Raw genomic sequence first — 6,740 nt, 5'->3', positions numbered from 1 at the left:
GACATGAAAACAAATAGAATCAGACATGCAAACAGAGAAAGACGGGCACTTTAGATATATAAACCGACAAAGACAAATACTTGGACTTGCAAACACCAACCCACACATGCAACCAAATAGAATCAGACTTGCAAACAGAGAAAGACAGGCACTTTAGATATACAAACCAACAAAGACAAATACTTGGACTTGCAAACACCGACCCAAACATGCAAAAAAATAGAATCAGACTTGCAAACAGAGAAAGACAGGCACTTTAGATATACAAACCAACAAAGACAAATACTTGGACTTGCAAACACCAACCCAAAAATGCGAACAAAAAGAATCAGACATGCAAACAGAGAAAGACGGGCAATTTAGATATACAAGCCGACAAAGACAAATACTTGGACTTGCAAACACCAACCCACACATGCAAACAAATAGAATCAGATATGCAAACAGAGAAAGACAGGCAATTTAGATATACAAACCAACAAAGACATATACTTGGACTTGCAAACACCAACCCAGCCATGCAAACAAATAGAATCAGACATGCAAACAGAGAAAGATAGGCACTTTAGATATACAAACCAACAAAGACAAATACTTGGACTTGCAAAACACCAGCCCAGACATGCAAACAAATAGAATCAGACATGAAAACAGAGAAAGATAGGCACTTTAGATATACAAACCAACAAAGACACATACTTTGACTTGCAAACACCAACCCAGACATGAAAACAAATAGAATAAGACATGCAAAAATAGAAAGACAGTCAATTCAGATATACACACCAACAAAGAAAAATACGTGGACATGCAAAACACCACCCCAGACATGCAAACAAATAGAATCATACATGCAAATAGAGAATGATAGGCACTTTAGATATACAAAACCAACAAAGACAAATACTTGGACTTGCAAACACCAACCCAGACATGCAAACAAAAAGAATCAGACATGCAAACAGAGAAAGATAGGCACTTTAGATATACACACCAACAAAGACATATACTTTGACTTGCAAACACCAACCCAGACTTTCAAAATAAGAGAATCAGACATGCAGACAGAGAAAGACAGTCACTTTAGATATACAAACCAACAAAGACAAATACTTGGACTTGCAAACACTAACCCATACATACAAACAAATAGAATCAGACATGCAAACAGAGAAAGATATGCACTTTAGATATACAAACCAACAAAAACATATACTAGGACTTGCAAACACCAAACCAGACATTCAAAAAAATAGAATCAGACATGCAAACATAGAAAGACAAGCACTTTATATATACAAAACAACAAAGAAAAATACTTTGTAGTGTAAAACACCAACCCAGAGATGCAAACAAATAGAATCAGACATGCAAACAGAGAAAGACAGTCACTTTATATATACAAACAAACAAATACAAATACTAGGACTTGCAAAAACCTACCCAGAAATTCGAACAAATAGAATCACACATGTAAAAATAGAAAGAGAGTCAATTTAGATATACAAACCAACAAACTCAACTACTTGGGATTGCAAACAACACCCCCGAACTACAAAAAAAAATAAAAAGAAAATCAATCAGAGAAAGACATGAAATTTAGATATAAAAACCAACAAAGACATATTCTTGGACTTGCAAACACCAACCCAGACTTGCAAACAAATAGAATCAGACATGCAAACAGAAAAAGATATGCACTTTAGATATACAAACCAACAAAGACAGATACTTGGACTTGCAAACACCAACCCAGACATGCAAACAAATAGAACCAGACCTGAAAACAGAGAAAGACAAGCGCTTTAGATATACAAACCAACAAATAAAAATACTTGGACTTGCAAAACACCAACCCAAACATGCAAACAAATAGAATCAGACATGCAAACAGAGAAAGATAGGCACTTTAGATATACAAACCAACAAAGATAGATACTTGGACTTGGAAACACCCACTCAGACATGCAAACAAATAGAATCAGACATGCAAACAGAGAAGGACAGGCACTTTAGGTATACAAACCAACAAAGACAAATACTTGGACTTGCAAAACACCAACCCAGACATGCAAACAAATAGAATCAGATATGCAAACAGAGAAAGATACGCACTTTAGATATACAAACCAACAAAGTCAAATACTTGGATTTGAAAACTCCAACCCAGACCTGCAAACAATTAGTATCATACATTAAAACATACAAAAACGTGCAATTTAGATAAACAAACCAACAAAGACAAATAATTGGATTTGTAAACACCAACCCAAACATACAAACAAATAGAATCAGACATGCAAACATAGACATACAGGCACTTTAGATATACACACCAACAAATACAAATACTTGGACTTGCAAACACCAACCCAGAAATGCAAACAAATAGAATCAGACATGCAAACAGAGAAAGACAGGCACTTTAGATATATAAACCGACAAAGACAAATACTTGGACTTGCAAACATCAACCCAGACATGCAAACAAATAGAATCAGACATGCAAACAGAGACAGACAGGCACTTTAGATATACAAACCAACAACAACTAATACTTGGACTTGCAAACACCAACCCAGACATGGAAACAAATAGAATCAGACATGCAAACAGAGAAAGAGAGGCACTTTAGATATACAAACCAACAAAGACAGATACTTGGACTTGCAAACACCAGCCCAGACATGCAAACAAATAGAATCAGACATGCAAACAGAGAAAGATAGGCACTTTAGATATACAAACTAACAATGACAAATACTTTAACTTGCAAACACCAACCCAGACATGCAAACAAATAGAATCAGACATGCAAAGAGAGAAAGACAGGCACTTTAGAGATACAAACCAACAACCACAAATACTTGGACTTGCAAACAACAACACAGACATGCTAACAAATAGAATATGACATGCAAACAGAGAAAGACAGGCACTTTAGATATACAAACCAACAAAGACAAATACTTGGACTTGCAAACACCAACCCAAACATGCAAACAAATAGAATCAGACATGCAAACAGAGAAAGACGGGCACTTTAGATATATAAACCGACAAAGACAAATACTTGGACTTGCAAACACCAACCCACACATGCAAACAAATAGAATCAAATATGCAAACAGAGAAAGACAGGCACTTTAGATATACAAACCAACAACAACAAATACTTGGACTTGCAAACACCAACCCAAACATGCAAACAAATAGAATCAGACATGCAAACAGAGAAAGACGGGCACTTTAGATATATAAACCGACAAAGACAAATACTTGGACTTGCAAACACCAACCCACACATGCAAACAAATAGAATAAGACATGCAAACAGAGAAAGACATGCACTTTATATAGACAAACCAACAAACACAAATACTTGGACTTGCAAAACACCAACCCACACATGCAAATAAATAGAATCAGACATGCAAACAGAGAAAGACAGGCAATTTAGATATACAAACCAACAAAGACAAATACTTGGACTTGCAAACACCAACCCAGACATGCAAACAAATAGAATCAGACATGCAAAAAGAGAAAGAAAGGCACTTTAGATATACAAACCAACAAACACAAATACTAGGACTTGCAAACACCCACCCAGAAATTCAAACAAATAGAATCAGACATGCAAACAGAGAAAGACAGGCACTTTAGATATACAAACCAAGAAAGACAAATACTTGGACTTGCAAACACCAACCCAGACATACAAAAAAATAGAATCAGACTTGCAAACGGAGAAAGATAGGCACTTTAGATATAAAAACTAACAAAGACAGATACTAGGACTTGCAAACACCAACCCAGACATGCAAACAAATAGAATCAGACATGCAAACAGAGAAAGAAAAGCACTTTATATATAAAAACCAACAAAGACAAATACTTGGACTTGTAAAACACCAACCCAGACATGCAAACAAATAGAATCAGACATGCAAACAGAGAAAGATAGGCACTTTAGATATACAAACCAACAAAGACAGATACTTAGACTTGCAAACACCAACCCAGACATGCAAACAAATAGAATCAGACATGCAAACAGAGAAAGATATGCACTTTAGATATACAAACCAACAAAGACAGATACTAGGACTTGCAAACACCAACCCAGACATGCAAACAAATAGAACCAGACCTGCAAACAGAGAAAGACAAGCGCATTAGATATACACAACAACAAAGGAAAATACTTTGACTTGCAAAGCATCAACCCAGACATGCAAACAAATAGAATCAGACATGCAAACAGAGAAAGACAGGCACATTAGTTATACAAACAAACAAAGACAGATACTTGGACTTGCAAACACCCACTCAGACATGCAAACAAATAGAATCAGACATGCAAGCAGAGAAAGACAGGCACTTTAGGTATACAAACCAACAAAGACAAATACTTGGACTTGCAAAACACCAACCCAGACATGCAAACAAATAGAATCAGACATGCAAACAGAGAAAGATAGGCAATTTAGATATACAAACCAACAAAGGCAAATACTTTGACTTGCAAACACCAACCCAGACATGCAAACAAATAGAATCAGACATGCAAAGAGAGAAAGACAGGCACTTTAGATATACAAACCAAAAAAGACATATACTTGGACTTGCAAACACCAACCCAATCATGCAAACAAATAGAATCAGACATTCAAACAGAGAAAGAAAGTCACTTTAGATATACAAACAAACAAAGAAAAATAATTTGACTTGCAAACACCAACCCAGATATGTAAACAAATAGAAACAGACATGCAAACAGAGAAAGACAGGCACTTTAGATATATAAACCTACAAAGACAAATACTTGGACTTGCAAACACCATCCCACACATGCAAACAAATAGAATCAGACATGCAAACAGAGAAAGACAGTCAATTTAGATATACAAACAAACATACACTAATTCTTGGACTTGCAAACACCAACCCAGACATGGAAACAAATAGAATTAGACATGCAAACAGAGAAAGAGAGGCACTTTAGATATACAAACCAACAAAGACACATACCTGGACTTGCAAACACCAACCCAGAAATGGAAACAAATAGAATCAGACATGCAAACAGAGAAAGACAGACAATTTATATATACAAAGAGTCAAATAAAGATACTTTGACTATTAAACACCCACCCATACAAGAACTCAAATAGATTCAGATAAGCGAACGGAGAAAGACACGCAATTTAGATATACAAACCAACAAATAAATATGCTAGTACTTACAAACACCAACCCATACATTAAAACATATAGAATCAGACTTGCAAACAGAGAAAGACAGGCACTTTAGATATATAAACCGACAAAGACAAATACTTGGACTTGCAAACACCAACCCAAACATGCAAACAAACAGAATCAGACATGCAAACAGAGAAAGACAGGCAATTTAGATATATAAACCGACAAAGACAAATACTTGGACTTGCAAACACCAACCCACACATGCAAACAAATAGAATCAGAAGTGCAAACAGAGAAAGACAGGCACTTTAGATATACAAACCAACAAAGACAGATACTTGGACTTGCAAAACACCAACCCAGACATGCAAACAAATAGAATCAGACATGCAAACAGAGAAAGATAGGCACTTTAGATATACACACCAACAAAGACATATACGAGGACTTGCAAACACCAACCCAGACATTCAAACAAATAGAATCAGACATGCAAACAGATAAAGACAGGCACTTTAGATATACAAACCAACAAAGACAAATACTTGGACTTGCAAACACCAACCCAGACATGCAAACAAATAGAATCAGACATGCAAACAGAGAAAGATAGGCACTTTAGATATACAAACCAACAAAGACATATACTAGGACTTGCAAACACCAACCCAGACATGCAAACAAATAGAATCAGACATGCAAACAGAGAAAGACAAGCACTTTAGATATACAAACCAACACAGAAAAATACTTGGACTTGTAAAACACCAACCCAGACATGCAAACAAATAGAATCAGACATGCCAACAGAGAAAGATAGGCACTTTAGATATACAAACCAACAAAGACAGATACTTGGACTTGCAAAAACCAACCCAGACATTCAAACAAATAGAATCAGACATGCAAACAGAGAAAGACAGGCACTTTAGATATACAAACCAACAAATACAAATACTTGGACTTGAAAAACACCAACCCAGACATGCAAACAAATAGAATCAGACAAGCAAACAGAGAAAAATAGGAACTTTAGATATCCAAACCTTCAAATATATATACTAAGACTTGAAAACACCAACCCTTACATGATAACAAATAGAATCAGACATGCAAACAGAGAAAGACAGTCACTTTAGATATATAAACCAACAATGACAAATACTTGGAATATCAAACACCAACCGACACATGCAAACAAATAGAATTGGACATGCAAACAGAGAAAGACAGGCACTTTAGATATACAAACCAACAAAGACAAATACTTGGACTTGCAAACACCAACCCAAACATGCAAACAAATAGAATCAGACAAGCAAACAGAGAAAGACGGGCACTTTAGATATATAAACCGACAAAGACAAATACTTGGACTTGCAAACACCAACCCACACATGCAACCAAATAGAATAAAATATGCAAACAGAGAAAGACAGGCACTTTAGATATACAAACCAACAACCACAAATACTTGGACTTGCAAACACCAACCCAAACATGCAAACAAATTAGAATCAGACATGCAA

The sequence above is a fragment of the Artemia sp. Qi Xiang Cuo genome, chromosome 10 (assembly GCF_049724085.1).
Source record: "Artemia sp. Qi Xiang Cuo chromosome 10, ASM4972408v1, whole genome shotgun sequence".
Lineage (NCBI taxonomy): Eukaryota > Metazoa > Arthropoda > Branchiopoda > Anostraca > Artemiidae > Artemia > Artemia sp. Qi Xiang Cuo.
Note: the sequence above shows the minus strand (reverse complement) of the source record.